Source organism: Cervus canadensis, chromosome 25 (assembly GCF_019320065.1).
Source record: "Cervus canadensis isolate Bull #8, Minnesota chromosome 25, ASM1932006v1, whole genome shotgun sequence".
Lineage (NCBI taxonomy): Eukaryota > Metazoa > Chordata > Mammalia > Artiodactyla > Cervidae > Cervus > Cervus canadensis.
This window is the reverse complement of record NC_057410.1, coordinates 31,501,497-31,519,607: the sequence shown is the minus strand read 5'-3', so window position 1 is coordinate 31,519,607 and position 18,111 is coordinate 31,501,497. Positions and strand designations below refer to the sequence as shown.

The 18,111-nt window shown below is 38.6% G+C and overlaps 1 protein-coding gene across 4 annotated transcripts in view; it reads right to left on the bottom strand.

Moving 5' to 3' along the window:
* The window catches only part of CEP83 (centrosomal protein 83), a 136,220-nt gene that overhangs the window by 78,170 nt on the left and 39,939 nt on the right, over positions 1-18,111 (bottom strand). The window lies entirely within an intron of this gene.

Genomic DNA, 18,111 nt, shown 5'->3' with positions numbered 1-18,111 from the left:
CATACTCTGAAACCAGGGGAAAAGCCATTTGGATCTTGGTAAGTGACTAGTGAGAGTCACAGTCTTAACAAAGATGAGCTTGAACATGTAATTATGTCTGTGATTAATGTTACAAAGGGTGTTTTACTTGACACAAGGAGACTGCACTCCGGCAGAAGATTCAGAGGAGAAATCAGTTAACACATAAATATTGATCATCTACATATTACGCACTGTGCTAAGGACAGGAAACTCAATCACCTCTGTTATCCCCTAAAGCACCAATTCAGGATTATGAAAGTAACTGAAAGTTTGCTTCATCTAGAAGTAAAAAAATGACAATGGTATTCTTACTGTAGATAAAAACAAAAATTTTAATCAAAATAATTCTGCTACTTTTAACTTCATTTATCTTTCTCAAGACTATTATATATATTTTTTCCTATCTCCCTTAGTCATGGGTGATTATGAATTACCTTTCTTTACTACAAAAGACAATCTTTAGCCTACACAAACCAACCATTAAATTACTGAGTCTTGCTTGAAATACATCATTTCTGACAAATTAATGTGATGTCTACATATTACATAAGAAGACTTTTAAACTAAAAATAAGGTTGCTTTGGTTTCCTGCTTTGTCTATGAAGAATCTGCCTGCAACATAGGAGACATGAGTTCAATCCCTGGGGTTGGGAAGATACCCTGGAGAAGGAAACGGCAACCCATTCCAGTATTCTTGTGGGAAATCCCATGAACAGAAGAATCTGGCAGGCTATACAGTTCACAGGGTCACAAAAAAAGTCAGACATGACTTAGCAATGAAACAACAACAAAAGTCTTTCAAGGATGCTTTACTTCTTATTCTTAGGTTTAATGAGCACAAGGATTCAACCAGGTATAATGTGCACAAGGATTCAACCTTTGAAAATGCAGAGTGAACTGTTTGTAGCAGCTGCCTCAACATTATCCCATTACGAGTATACATTTTACATTTGCCACGGAATTAATAAACTAGATCATAAAACTAGCATGACTAACCCTAATTTTGATTCTGCTCTTTGATCCAAATTAATTTTTAAGAGACAGAAGCATACAATAAACGTCTCATATTTTCTATTAATATCACCAAAATGCATTATAAGGCTTTAATTTTAATAAGCCAAAAGCTTAAACTATATTGGAAAAATCCAAAGCTCCCTTTTAGTTCTACTACTAGTGAAAGAAAGATTTCCAAACTGAGATGGTTTTTTTTTTCTTTTGTATTCCAGCTAACTTGACGTAAGGTAAATATTCTCACTGACCCCCTACCCAAAAATTAGAGTTAAATCCTCACAGAAATAAAACTTTCCTCTTGGGAACTGAAATATTCACTAGAAGTACTTACTTTCTAGGATTTAACTAATTTTAGAAAATCCCATTCTCATTCATCACCACATTACCTCATCTCCAATTTTAGCTTCTTTGCAAACATATGTATAATTGCCCTCTTATATTTTCCCAAACCAGGAGGATTTCTCTGCTGCAAGATGATGTTTGCAAATTCATTACCTTTTTATATGTTTAAACTTCAGTGACTAATAAAGCTAGAATATACCAACACACATTACCAGTAGGTACCACACCGAAACACATGATATACTTTCCCCTCGTACACTAAGGGGCTTTTCCAGGTGGCTCAGTGATAAAGAATTTGCCTGCAAATGCAGGAGACACAGGAGAAATGGGTTTGATCCCTGGGTCAGGAAGATCCTCTGAAGAAGGAAATGGCAACTCGCTCCAGTATTCTTGTCTGGATGATCCCATGGACAGAGGAGCCTGGCGTGCTACATTCCATGGTGTCACAAAGAGTCAGACACAACTGGGTAACTAAGCAAACATGCATGCAACACAAAAAAATCATGTTGCTAATCTCCATGTGTGCATATATGTTCACATGTGCATGCATGCACACACACACGAATCTATACTGAGCTCTCTGGAAAGTTGTTTTTGTTCAGTGGCTAAGTCATGTCTGACTCTTTGCAACCCCATGGACTGCAGCACATCAGGCTAATCTGTCCTTCATATCTCCCAGAGTCTGCTCAGATCCGTGTCCACTGAATTGGTGATGCTATCTAACCATCTCATCCTCTTCCACCCTCTTCTTCTTTTGCCTTCAATCTTTCCCAGCATCAGGATCTTTTCCAGTGAGTTGGCTCTTTGATCAGGTGGCCAAATCTGCTTATTCCTTGCCCAATCTTACAAAAACAGCTGGATGAGTACCCAAATGTAATTCAGATCAGTTCAGTCGCTCAGTCATGTCCGACTCTCTGCGACCCCATGAATCACAGCATGCCAGGCCTCCCTGTCCATCACAAACTCCTGGAGTTTACTCAAACTCATGCCCATCAAGTCAGTGATGCCATCCAGCCATCTCATCCTCTGTCGCCCCCTTCTCCTCCTGCCCCCAATCCCCGCCAGCATCAGGGTCATTTCCAACGAGTCAACTCTTCACATGAGGTGGCCAAAGTATTGGAGTTTCAGCTTCAGTATCAGTCCTTCCAATGAACACCCAGGACTGATCTCCTTCAGGATGGACTGGTTGGATCTCCTTGCAGTCCAAGGGACTCTCAAGAGTCTTCTCCAACACCACAGTTCAAAAGCATCAATTTTTCGGTACTGAGCTTTCTTCACAGTCCAACTCTCACATCCATACATGACCACTGGAAAAACCATAGCCTTGACCTGAAGGACCTTTGTTGGCAAAGTAATGTCTCTGCTTTTTAATATGCTATCTAGGTTGGTCATAACTTTCCTTCCAAGGAGTAAGCTTCCTTTCATTTCATGGCTGCAATCACCATCTGCAGTGACTTTGGAGCCCCAAAAAATAAAGTCTGCCACTGTTTCCACTGTCTCCCCATCTATTTCCCATGAGGTGATGGGACCAGATGCCATGATCTTAGTTTTCTGAATGTTAAGCTTTAAGCCAACTTCTTCATTCTCCTCTTTCACTTTCATCAAGAAGCTTTTTAGTTCCTCTTCACTTTCTGCTATAAGGGTGGTGTCATCTGCATATCTGAAATTATTGATATTTCTCCCAGCAATCTTGATTCCAGCTTGTGCTTCTTCCAGCCCAGGGTTTCTCATGATGTACTCTGCATATAAGTTAAATAAGCAGGGTGACAATATACAGCCTTGACGTACTCCTTTTCCTATTTGGAACCAGTCAGTTGTCCCATGTCCAGTTCTAACTGTTGTTTCCTGACCTGCATACAGATTTCTCAAGAGGCAGGTCAGGTGGTCTGGTATTCCCATCTCCTTCAGAATTTTCCACAGTTTATTGTGATCCACGCAGTCAAAGGCTTTGGTGTAGTCAATAAAGCAGAAATAGACGTTTTTCTGAAACTCTCTTGCTTTTTTGATGATCCAGCGGATATTGGCAATTTGATCTCAGAAGTGCGCCAGCCGCGACGGACCATGCAGAAGCATGGCCGTGAGGAGCTACCCCTCACCCAAGGTCAGGGGTAGCGACCAACAGCGCCAGGCTGCAACAGCGCAGGAGCGGCGGCCAAGAGGAGCTTCCCCACACCCGAGGTCAGGGGCGGCAGCCGAGAGAAACTACCCCACCCCAGAAGTCAGGGGCCCCTCCCGAGAGGAGCTACCCCACCTCCTAGGAACGGCTGCTGCGCGGGCGCAGGAGGGCCAAGAGGAGCTACTCCACGTTCACGGTCAGGAGGGGTGGCCGTGAGAAGATACCCCTCATCCAAGGTAAGGAGCAGCCACGAGGAGATACCCCAAGTCCAAGGTAAGAGAAACCCAAGTAAGATGGTAGGTGTTGTGAGAGGGCATCAGAGGGCAGACACACTAAAACCATAATCACAGAAAACTGGCCAATCTGATCACAGGACCACAGTCGTGTCTAACTCAATAAAACTACGCCATGCTGTGTGGGGCCACCCAAGACGGTCGGTTCACGGTGGAGAGGTCTGACAGAATGTGGTCCACTGGGGAAGGGAATGGCAAACCACTTCAGTATTCTTGCCTTGAGAACCCCATGAACAATTTGAAAAGGCAAGAAGACAGGACACTGAAAGATGAACTCCCCAGATCAGTAGGTGCCCAGTATGCTACTGGAGATCAGTGGAGAAATAACTCCAGAAAGAATGAAGAGATGGAGCCAAGGCAAAAACAACACCCAGTTGTGGATGTGACTGGTGATGGAAGGAAAGTGCAATGCTGTTCAGGGCAGTATTGCATAGGAACCTGGAATGTTAGGTCCATGAATCAAGGCAAATTGGAAGTGGTCAAACAGGAGATGGCAAGAGTGAACATCGACATCTTAGGAATCAGCGAACTAAAATGGACTGGAATGGGTGAATTTAACTCAGATGACCATTATATCTACTACTGTGGGCAAGAATCCCTTAGAAGAAATGGATTAGTCATCATAGTCGACGAAAGAGTTCAAAAAGCAGTACTTGGATGCAGTCTCAAAAACGACAGAATGATCTCTGTTCGTTTCCAAGGCAAACCATTCAATACCACGGTAATCCAAGCCTATGCCCCAACCAGTAACGCTGAAGAAGCTGAAGCTGAACGGTTCTATGAAGACCTACAAGACCTTTTAGAATTAACACCCCAAAAAGATGTCCTTTTCATTATAGGGGACTGGAATGCAAAAGTAGGAAGTCAAGAAACACCTGGAGTAACAGGCAAATTTGGCCTTGGAGTATGGAATGAAGCAGGGCAAAGGCTGCTAGAGTTTTGCCAAGAGAACACACTGGTCATAGCAAACACCCTCTTCCAACAACACAAGAGAAGACTCTACACATAGACATCACCAGATGGTCAACACCGAAATCAGATTGATTATATTCTTTGCAGCCAAAGATGGAGAAGTTCTATACAGTCAGCAAAAACAAGACCAGGAGCTGACTGGCTCAGATCATGAACTCCTTATTGCCAAGTTCAGACTTAAACTGAAGAAAGTAGGGAAAACCACTAGACCATTCAGGTATGACCTAAATCAAATCCCTTATGACTATACAGTGGAAGTGAGAAATAGATTTAAGGGATGGGATCCAATAGAGAGCCTGATGAACTATGGACGGAGGTTCATGACATTGTGCAGGAGACAGGGATCAGGACCATCCCCATGGAGAGGAAATGCAAAAAGGCAAAACGGTTGTCTGAGGAGGCCTTACAAATAGCTGTGAAATGAAGAGAGGCAAAAAGCAAGGGAAAAAAGGAAAGATATTCCCATTTGAATGCAGAGTTCCAAAGAATAGCCAGGAGAGATAAGAAAGCCTTCCTCAGCGTTCAATGCAAAGACATACAGGAAAACAACAGAATGGGAAAGACTAGAGGTCTCTTCAAAGAAAATTAGAGATACCAAGGGAACATTTCATGCAAAAATGGGCTCAATAAAGGACAGAAATGGTATGGACCTAACAGAAGCAGAAGATATTAAGAAGAGGTGGCAAGAATACACAGAAGAACTGTACAAAAAAGATCTTCACGACCCGGATAATTACAATGGTGTGATCACTCACGTAGAGCCGGACACCCTGGAATGTGAAGTCAAGTGGGCCTTAGAAAGTATCACTACGAACAAATGTGATTACTACATAACAATTTTCTCTGTGACATTGTTTTTAATTAAAAAAATGAAAAAAATCAGAAATAAGCTAAACTTCCATAAATAAAGGAAGGTATATCTACCCTATCATTACAAAAGATACGTTAGATCTGTCTCCACAGTATGGTGAACAGTATGAATGACAGACACACACACGTGTTTACATACACATGAAGAGTCAATTAGTGGTACAGCAAGCTCAGAATAGTAGTAATTTCTGGGGAAATAGTAAGCGGGTGACTCTCTGACAGGGAAACTTCTACTTTCAATTTTATTGTTAAATTTTATTTTTAAAAATTACAAAAATTTTTCTCAGGTAATGAACAATTCTTCTCTATATTCAAATTACCTTAAACCAAATTCAACAACTTTGCTTTCACTCTACCTTCAACATCCTTACTTTCCAGCTTTTGGTACTGATACCAATATTATGCTACCATTCATCCAAACTTACAACCCCAAAGTCTTCTCTGTTTTCTCAATTTCCCATGCATAAACAACGAATGCTCTCTTTAAAATGCACTCCATTCTCTTCATTCCTTCTTGACTACAAAAAGCCAGACTTCTATCACCTTATAACTAGACTATTAGAGCTTTTTATTGTCCCTGTTTCCAATACTTTCTCTCTAGTCTACCCACCAAAGCACTGCCAGATTAGCAGTCAGAAATTTTTATATCACTTCTCACTCTCACTCAAAAGCCCCCCTATATGAAACAAAATCAAAACACTTCACTCCTTCACAGCCTGGCACAGTCAGCCCCCATCTACCTCGTGCACTGTCATTTCCTGCCATCTGCCAGGAATGTCCTGCTCCAGCCAGTCCCTGAGAAACATGCACATAACACCGCTGTTCACAGTGCTTGTCTTAGTTTGTGAACTCTACACTAACGAAAATAGACTCTACTATGGATAGTAATCACTAATCACTGTTCTCTATTTCTGTGATAACTGGATATAAAGACGCCTAAAAAGAGTAGTTAGATATTGGAAAGGAATCCTCGACTCAAAGTTATGAGCTCCTGGGTTTCATTTGCTAATAGCCTTTTCCAGAATTTTCTCGTCTAGGAGTATTTAAGAATTACGGAAAACTATCTGCCAGTTTGTGTGTATCTAACCAAGGTCAGGATGAATTTTATATCTGCTTTCAAGTACTCTGCACATATATCCAGTTCTCCAGTTCAAAACTAATCAACTTATCAATAATAATCTTGGAAACTATAGTATGGCAGCCCTCCAGACAGACACCTAGTGTCATAGACAGAAAGACCTCAAAAAACAATTCTTTCTCTGACCTTCAAATGTGGTTCCATCATTTTACATTCAAGGCTACAAAGAAAGAACTCTATTTTTCTATACTAATTATATAAGGAGCTAAAAATGGAAAACCCTAACTCAGTTACTATATAATCTATCTCTTATAACAAGAAATCTGAAGATAGTTTTCTATTTCCAGCAATAGAGGATTAAGTAATTTGGATCAAGCCTTCTGCTAAGAACAACAAGAAAAGTTGTATACACATTAAAAAAAGAAAAATCGGCTTGAAGACACTGAAAAACAAGAGAATATTTACTGAGATGGAAACAGAGGAAGATACAGATGCAGAAAGATGAGACTGGCACTTGAGATCACCTTTCCCCTACAGGTATCTGCCAATTCCAGAGAGGTACCTTGGAGACTGAAAGCACCAGGATAGTCTTTAAATTCAAAGAAAAGATATCTATTAGATCAGCAAGGAGTAAAGAACCCTTGATGAACACCCTTCATTTTGGATAGAGACTTTGAAGGCTTTCTCTTAGCAATAAGGGCAATTTAGAAGGCAGATATTAGACTAGACTCCAAACTGCTCTAAAAAATAAATACATGACACATCCACACTCAAAAGTCCATAGGAAAATAAGGTAACAGGAATTAAAGCCAGAGAAAAAAACAGACAATAGGCAAATGCATGAGTTCTCACTATTAAAGAGCTATCAGACAACAGTTCTAAAAGAAAATTTTAAATTATTATTGTGTACAAGGCAATAAAAAATAAGGTTAATAAACCTGGGAGAGGATTATTAATAGAAAGCATAAAAATAAACTAACAGAAATTCTAAAGCTGAAAAATATGATAACCAAAATGAAGAGCTCCATTGAGTGGGTAAAACAAACCAGATGAGACATAGTTTGGAAGGAATTAGAAGATGGGTTAAGAGAACATATTCAAGGGAATTTCCCTGGTGGCCCAGTGGTTAAGACTGTGCTCCTAATACAGAAGGCCCAGGTTTGATTCCTGGTCAAGGGACTAGACCCTACAGGCCTTAACTAAGAGTTTGCATGCCACAACTAAGATCTGGCACAGCCAAATAAATTTTTTAAAAAAAGAATACATTCAAGATAAAGCAGAAAGAGAAACAAGGATGGAAAAAACAGAAAGAAGGAAAGAAACTCAGAAATTAAAGTTAAAATGTCACTCTAACAGACATGAAATTAGAGTCCCAGAAAGAGAGGAGAGAATAGAGCAGAAACAATAGTTCAAAAAAAAAAAAAAAACAAATTTGACAATATCCCCAAACTGATGAAAGGTATCAACTCTCAGATTCAAAAAAGTCCTACAACTCCAAAGCACATAACTAAGAAGAAATCTACACCTATCCATTAAGACAGCTAAAATAACAAAAATAAAGGGAAAATCTTAGCAGAAAAAGACAAAATACCTTCAAACAGAGCAACAAAATGACAGAACTGACTTCAACAGTGATGGTAAGAACAGAACGTACAGTGCTGAAAGAAAACAACTGTCATACTAACATTCCATTAATATAGCAATACTACAACTTTGAAGAATGATGGTAAAATGAAGACATTTTCAGAAAAACAGAACAATATCCCTAAAGATGTACACTAAAGAAACAGCAAGAGAGTTTTTACACACAAAGAAAATTCTTAGATAAGAACGTGACAATGCAGAAAGAAAGGAAGATAAATGAAAACTATAAATATGTGCATAATCCTGAGTATTAATCGCATAAAATAATATCTTACATATTTTAACATATGAAACATGATATAACACGGAATATAAGTCAATAAAGGTAGAATTACAAGTATAATAGAGCCCTTGCACTGTATGGGAGAGGGAAAAAGTATCAATATATTCTGTAAGGCAAGGATGCATATTGTAAAGGAAATGGATTGACAAACTACAGTCCATGGGCTAAAGTTGGCCAGTAGCCTTTGCTTGTATATGGCCTAAGCTAAAAATGCTTTCTCCTTTTTTAAGAGTTAAAAAAAAAAAAAAGAATGAAAACAGCTGTAAAAAATCCTCAACAAAATATCAGTAAATCAAATCAAACAATAAATGAAAAGAACTATACACCATCACCAAAGAGGATTTATTCCAGTCATGCAAGGCTGGTTTTCAATATTAAAAAAAACCAATTACTATAATTCATTACGTCAACAGACTAAAAGCAGAAAAAAAAAATCACATGATCATAGCAACATACGCCAAAAAAAACCTTTCGCAAAGTCCAACATCTACTCGTGATAAAACTCTCAGCAAATTAGGTGTAAGTGATACTTCTTCAATTTGATAAAGACCATCTACAAAAAATCTACAGCTAACAGCATACCTAATGGTGGGAAAAAAAAAAAGAAGCTTTCCCAGTAACATCAAGAACAACCAAGGCTGTTCCCTCTTACTATTCTTTTTCAAAACTGTCCTGGTTGGAAGCCTAAGCTAGGGCAATAAGAAAAGGAAATAAAAGGCATAAAGAAAGAAGAGGAAGAAATAAAACAATCTTTGTTTGCAGAGGACATGACCGTCTATGAAGGAGATTCAAAAGAATTAAACAATTTCAAAAACTAACAAGAAATTACAGCAAAACTACATAAGATAAGGTTAATATACAAAAATCAATCACTTTCTTACATCAGCAATAAACAGAAAATGAAACTTAAAACAATACCTTTACATTAACACCCACCCCAAAATGAAATAGATATAAAATTAACTAAATATGTATAATATTTATATGAGGGGGAAATTTCTTAATGGTCCAATGGCTAAGACTCCATGTTCCCAATGCAGGGGGCCTGCCTTCAATTCCTGGTCAAGGAACCAAACCCACACGTCCCCATTAAAATATCCCACATGCCGCAATTAAAGACCTTGCATGCTGCAAGGAAGATCAAAGATCCCAAGTCCTGCAAGACCCAGCACAGCCTAATGAATTAACTTTTAAAAAGCATGGTTTCAAACAAAGATTTATATAAGGAAAATTACAAACCTTTGAAAACTACAAATCATCTTTGATGAAAGAAGTCAAAGAATTGCATCAATAATAAAGTATTTTATGTTCATGGGTTGGAAGACTAAATATGGCCAAGATGTCAGTTCTTCCAATTTGACTGCCATATTCAATACAATCTCATCAAGTTATGTGGATATCAACAAAGCAATTCTAAAATTTATATGAAGAAGCAAAAGATCAAGGACAGTCAACACAAAATTAAAGAACAAAGTTGGAGAACTGACACTACCCAACTTCAAGTCTTATTATGTAGCAAAAGTAATCAAAACACTATTATATTGGCCAAAGAATAGGCAAATGGATCAATGGAACAGAACAGAGGGTCTAGAAATAGACTAAATTATAGTCAACTGGAAGAAAATCATAGTCAACCTTGGAAGAGAAGCTATGACAAACCTAGACAGCATATTAAAGAGGAGAGACATTACTTTACCGACAAAGGTCTGTTTAGTCAAAGCTATGGTTTTTCCAGTGGTCACATATGGATGGGAGAGTTGGACCATAAAGAAATCTAAGCGCCAAAGAATTGATGCTTTTGAACTGTGGTGTTGGAGAAGACTCTTGAGAGTCCCTTGGACTGCAAGGAGATCCAACCAGTCCATCCTAAAGATCAGTCCTGAATATTTACTGGAAGGACTGATGCCTAAGCTGAAACACCACTACTTTGGCCACCTGATGCGAAGAACTGAGGAGAAGGGGACAACAGAGGATGAGATGGTTGGATGGCATCACCAACTTGATGGACACGAGTTTGAGCAAGCTCTGGGAGCTGGTGACAGACAGGGAAGCCTGGCGTGCTGCAGTCCATGGGGTCGCAGAGAGTCAGACACGACTGAGCAACTGAACTGACTGAGAGTCACCTGAGCTCTGACAAAGGAGCACATGCAAAACATAAGTAACACAAAAAAGTGTGGATCTAGGTACAGACCTTAATTAAACCTCTCAATAATTAGCTCAAATGAACTATACATCTAGATGTAAAATGCAAAATTATCAAATTGGGCTCCCCAGGTAGCTCACTGGTAAATCCTCCTGCCAAGCGGGAGACACAGGTTTGTTCCCTGGATCAGGAAGGTTACCTGGAGAAGGAAATGAAAACCAATATTCTTGCCTGAGAAATTTCATGGACAGAGGATCGTGGCAGGCTACAATCCATGGTTTCTCAAAGAGTCAGACAAGACTGAGCAACTAAACAACAACAACAACAGTCATACAAACATCAAATTCCTAGAACACAGCATAGGAGAAAAATCCATTCAATAATGACTTTTTAGATACAACACCACAGGCAAGATCCATGAAAAAAAATTAGTAAGTCGGACTTCATTAAAATTAAAAACTTCTGCTCTACAGAAGACACTGTCAAGAGAAAAGGAGGAGCCATAGGCTGGGAGAAAGTATTGAAAAATATACATCTGATAAAGGACTGTTATTGAAAATATACAAAGAAATCAAACTCAACAATAAGAAAACAAACAACTGGATTAAAAAATGGGCCAAAGACCTTAACAAACATCTCACCGAAGAAGATATACAAATGGCAAATAAGAATACATGTTGGCCCTATGCCATTAGGGAATTGCAAACTAAAGCAACAATGAGATACCACCACACACCTATTAGAATGACTTAAACCCAAACACAGACAACAACATATGCTAGTGAAGACGTGGAGAAACAGGAACTCCATCATTACTCAAACCATACAATCCAGCAACTGCAATTACTGTTATTTACCCAAATGAGCTGAAAACTTACATCCAACAAAAACTGATACACAGATGGTTATAGTGGCTTAATTCATAAATACCAAACCCTGAATGCAACCAAGATCTCCCTCAATAAGCGAATGGATAAACTGTGGAACACCCAGACAAAGCAGTATTATCCAGCCTTAAAAAGAAATGAGCTACATCATCACTCATTATCAGAGAAACGCAAATCAAAACCACAATGAGGTACAATGTCATGTGGGTCAGAATGGCTGCCATCAAAAAGTCTACAAACAATAAATGCTGGAGAGGGTGTGGAGAAAAAGGAACCCTCTTACACTGTTGGTGTGAATGCAAACTAGTACTCGTCACTATGGAGAACAGTGTGGAGGTTCCTTAAAAAACTGGAAATAGAATTGCCATTTGAGCCAGCAATCCCACTGCTGGGCATACACACCGAGGGAACCAGAATTGAAAGAGACACAGGTACCCCAATGTTCACTGCAGCACTATTTACAATAGCCAGGACATGGAAGCAACCTAGATGTCCATCGGCAGACAGATGGATAAGAAAGCTGTCGTACATATACACAGTGGAATATTACTCAGCTATTAAAAAGAACACATCTGAGTCAGTTCTAACGAGGTGGATGAAACTGGAGCCTATTATACAGAGTGAAGTAAGCCAGAAAGAAAAACACCAATACAGTATAATAATGCATATATATGGAATTTAGAAAAATGGTTAACGACGACCCATTATACGCAAGACAGAAAAAGAGACACAGATATAGAGAACAGACTTTTGGACTCTGTGGGAGAAGGCAAGGGTGGGATGATTTGAGAACAGCACTGAAACATGTATATTAACATATGTGAAACAGATGACCAGTCCAAGTTCGATGCATGAAACAGGGCACTCAAAGCTGGTGCACTGGGACAACCCAGAGGGATGGGATGGGGAGGGAGGTAGGAGGGGTATTTGGGATGAGGGGACACGTGTACACCCGTGGCTGACTGGTGTCAATGTATGGCAAAAACCTACACAATACTGTAAAGTAATTAGCCTCCAATTAAAATAATTTTTAAAAAAAGAAAAGAAATGGGCTAACAAGCCAAGAAACAATATAGAGAAACATTAAATGCTGTTACTAAGTGAAAGAAGTCAATCTAAAAAAGGATCCATACTGTAGGATTCCAACTATATGACATTCTGGAAATGGCCATACTATGGAATCATTAAAAAGATCAGTGGTTGCCAAGGATTAGGGGAAATAAAGCAGTGAACAGGTAAAGCAGAAAGGATTTTTAAAGCAGTGAAGCTGTTTTGTATGATACTATAATTATAGAATATATGCAAATATACATTTGTTAAAACCCACAAATGTATAAATACCAAGAATGAACTGTAATGTAAACTGTGGACTATGGGTAATAATGACATGTCAAGGTATCACTCTGCTATGGGATATTAACACTGTAGAAGGCTGTGCATATGGGGTCAAGCAACGAGTACATGAGAACCCTCTGTACTTTCTGCTCAATTTTGACATAAATCTAAAACAGCTCTATAAGGGATAAAGGAAGGGAGGGGTAAAAGAATACATAACAGAAACTATGCATGACCTGAAGAAAGTATTTGCTATCTAACTCTTCATAATAAAAGTTCGATGAATCTTTCTCTAGGATAATCATTAAAGAATGCTAAAAGGGTGGACAAATTACTCAAACACTTTAAAAAAGGGTTTCTGAACATAAAAGAGAAATTTAAAAGGAAAAATATAGCCATATGCCTTTTTTATAAGCCATTTTTAAAAACACAAGGGCACGGAAAGGTTGAAATTAAAAGGAGAGAAAATAATACAAACACTAATCAAAAGAGATGTTCGAACTAATAATAATATCAAATTAAATTCATTTTCAGACAAAAAATACTAGTAAAGATGAAAAGACACATTCATAATAAAAGGTTAAGTACACCAAAAAGATGTGACAATTTTAATTTACATACAACAAATGAGACAGACAGAACTACAAGGAAAAACAGACAAATTCACAATCTTAGGGAGACAATTTAACCATTATTCTTGGTAACAAATAGAACAAGCAGAAAAAAATTATCAGTAAGAATACAAACAATTTAAACAACATAATTAACCAACCTGACCTGACATTTATAGAAAACTGTACCCAATAATTATAGAACACATTCCTTATAAGCATGCATGGAACATTTATAAATGACCACATGCTGGATCATTCATAAATGACTATAAGACTATGCCAAAGCCTTTGACTGTGTGAATCACAATAAACTGTGGAAAATTCTTCAAGAGAGGGGAATACCAGACCACCTGACCTGCCTCTTGAGAAATCTGTATGTAGGTCAGGAAGCAACAATTAAAACTGGACATGGAACAACAGACTGGTTCCAAATAGGAAAAGGAGTACGTGAAGGCTGTATATTGTCACCCCGCTTATTTAACTTATATGCAGAGTACATCATGAGAAATGCCGGGCTGGATGAAGCACAAACCGGAATCAAGATTGCTGGGAGATGTATCAATAACCTCAGATATGCAGATGACACCACCCTTATGACAGAAAGTGAAGAACCAAAGAGCCTCTTGATGAAAGTGAAAGAGGAGAGTGAAAAAGTTGGCTTAAAGCTCAACATTCAGAAAACTAAGATCATGGCATCTGGTCCCGTCACTTCATGGCAAATAGATGGGGAAACAGTGGAAACAGTGGCTGACTTTATTTTTGGGGGCTCCAAAATCACTGCAGATGGTGGTTGCAGCCATGAAATAAAAAGACGTTTACTCCTTGGGAGGAAAGTTATGACCAAACTAGACAGCATATTAAAAAGCAGAGATATTAGTTTGCCAACAGAGGTCTGTCTAGTCAAGGCTATGGTTTTTTCAGTAGTCATCTATGGGTGTGAGAGTTGGACTATAAAGAAAGCTGAGTGCTGAAGAGTTGATGCTTTTGAACTGTGGTATTGGAGAAGACTCTGGAGCATCCCTAGGACTGCAAGGAGATCCAACCAGTCCATCCTAAAGGAAATCAGTCCTGAATGTTCATTGGAAGGACTGATTTTGAAGCTGAAAATCCAATACTTTGGCCACCTCATGTGAAGAGCTGACTCATTTGAAAAGACCCTGATGCTGGGAAAGATTGAAGGCGTGACTAGAAGGGGACAACAGAGGATGAGATGGCTGGATGGCATCACTGACTCGATGGACATGAGTTTGAGTAAGCTCCGGGAATTGGTGATGGACCGGGAGGCCTGGCATGCTGCAGTCCATGGGGTCGCAAAGAGTTGGACATGAGTGAGTGACTGAACTGAACTAAACATGCTGGATCTTAAAAATATCACACATTAAAAAAAATTTATATAGAATATGTTTCCTGACTATATTGTAATGAAACTAAAACTTAATACAAAAAGATAACTGGAAAAGTTACATATGCTTAGAAAGAAAACACTTCTAAATAACTTGCAAACTATAGAAAAGTCACAATAAAATTCAGGAAATATTTAGAACCAAAGGAAAATCGATTATTAAAACTTGAGGGATAAAGACATTTGCTTCCAGGAACATGGAGCAGATGTACATTTTCCTAAGCCCAGTAATACAAGTAAAAGTCTCAAATGTTATACATATGACATATATAACATGACTCTGAAAAATGGAGACTAGAAGGAAGATCAGCCAAGAACCCCGGGACAAAAGAACCAACACAGTGGCAGGCTCCCTGGATTTCCTTTTTTCCTCATTTATGCCCAACTTGGAGGTGAAGAAGCTGGCAATGAGTTCAGACCCCTCCCCAATCCCACAAAATGTTTTACCCCTGATCTTTAGCCAAACTAACAAGAAAGGGGAAGCCCAACAAGATAAAAAAATTTTCAAGACAGTAACAACCTACTACAAGCAAATACTATGGAAAAAGTTGTAGTTCTACCACTTCCACACAAGCAAAAGCCAAGAGGAAGGCCAGGCTGTTATTCCAATACCCTAGCAGGGATGATATACAAGCAAGTAGGAAATTGGGACTTTTATCTCTGCTGAAAAGTAGTTAAGCTTCAAGTTCCTGAATGTCAGTGGAGACCACGTGGGACACCTGAACTTTCACTCCACCAAGAGTAAGCATTAGCACATCCCTCAATCTGCTTAACTGCTGTCAGAGAAGGCCTAGTGGAAAGTGAGGACTGGCACTACACTCAGCAATAATAAGGCTGCCCTTTCTGCTGTGTCAGTAGAGACCACATGAGAAGCCAGAAGTCCTCGCCACCCAACAATAAAATGATAATCTTCCATAACTCAGGTGTCAACAGAAGCTAAATGGAGAAACTGGACTTTCATCCCCAATTGGCAATAATGAGATAGTATTTCCCCTGTTTCTCCCCCACCAGAGAGATGTCAGGAAAAGCCAGCTAAAACAGGTTTAAGTAGAATCCAAAGTCACATTAACATAAACCCCAAAGTTCCAGGTTTTAAAAGAAAATCACTGTCATATCCATAATGAGAAAGATCTCAAATGTAAAAAGACAACTGCAAGATGCCAACACTGAGATGACAGAGATGTTAAAGTAATCTGACAAAGATTTTAAAGAAGTTATGATTAAAATGCCTCAGTGAGCAATCACAAACAAGCTTGAAATACGTGAAAAAAGAGAAAGTCACAACAAACAAATGTCTCAACAAAGAATTCAAGATATAAAGAAGAACCAAGTGGAAATTTTAGAAATTAAAAACACAATGACCAAAATAAAAATCTAAGTATGAGCTCAACAGTATGAGAAGATAAAGAACAAAGAATTAACTAGAAAAGAAATTACTAAGCTTGAAAAGACAATAGACTAAAATATAACAGATGCTCAGGGACTTGTAAGAAAATAAAACATCTACCATTTGTGTCAAAGTCTGATTCCAGTTATATGATTATCCAAAATAGGTAAATCCATAGAGACAAAGTAGATTGGTGGCTGCAAAGAGCCTGGGGGAGAGAACAGGGAATGACTGCTTAATGGGTACAGAGTTTTCTTTGAAGGTGATAAAAATGTTTTGAAATTAGAAGTGGTAGTTGTACAACATCATGAATGTACTAAATGCCACTGAATTGCACACTTTCAAATGGCTAATTGTGCTATATAAATTTCAACTCAATTTAAAAAAACTTAAAAGCAAACCAGGAACCGAAAGGCATAAATAGATTTATCAATTTATAAATTTATCAAATTTATCAAATTTATCAATTTGATAAAAGGTGTGTTCAAAAAGAACACAGTAAAATCCATGTGTGATTTCAAAATCTTCAATGCTTGCCTTTGAGAATCTGATTAATAAGACAAGGATGTCCATTATCACCAATTTTATTCAACTTTGTACTGAAGATCTGGAAAAAGACAAAGGTATAAAAGGGCAAAAAAAATGGAAAGAAAAAAAAAACCTATGTTATATACAGAAGTTCTGATAGTATATATTTAAAGTACAAAAGAATTTATAGAGGAATGATTAGAGGAAGGAAGACTGCTAAGGAGATTAACACGCAAAAACTAATTGCACTCTACATACCAGAAACAGAATATTTTAAACATATTCTTTGTTCATGGGTCCTCTTGATATCTTCTTTTATGTTATGAAATCTTTCTTTGAATCTTTTGTCCTATTTCTTCTGCTGAATTACATTTTTAATGTACTAATGTGTCAGAATTATTACATCATGCGAAATGCAGGGCTGGATGAAGCACAAGCTGGAATCAATATTGTGAGGAGAAATATTAATAACCTCAGCTACACAGATGATACCACCCTTATGACAGAAAGCAAAGAACTAAAGAGCTGCTTGATGAAAGTGAAAGAGGAGAGTGAGAAAGCTGGCTTAAAACTCAACATTCAGAAACCTAAGATCATGGCATCCAGTCCCATCACTTCATGGCAAATAGATGGGGAAACAATGTAAACAGTGAGAGACTTTATTTTCTTGGGCTCCAAAATCACTGCAGATAGTGACTGCAGCCATGAAACTAAAAGACACCTGGCTCCTTGGAAGAAAAGCTATGACCAACCTACACAGCATACTAAAAAGCAGAGACATTACTTGTGGACAAAAGTCTGTCTAGTCAAAGGTATGGTTTTTCCAGTAGTCATCTATGGATGTGAGAGCTGGACTATAAAGAAACCTGAGCACCGAAGAATTGATGCTTTTGAACTGAGGTGTTGGAGAAGACTCTTGAGAGTCCCGTGGACTGCAAGGAGAGCTAACCAGTCTACACTTAAAGGAAATCGGTCCTGAATATTCACTGGAAGGACTGATGCTGAAGCTCAAGCTCCAATACTTTGGCCACCTGGTGCAAAGAACTAACTCACTGGAAAAGACCCTCATGCTGGGAAAGATTGCAGGCAGGAGAAGAGGACGACAGAGGATGAGCATGGCATCACTGACTCAATGGACATGAGTTTGAGCAAGCTCTGGGAGCTGGTGATGGACAGGGAAGCCTG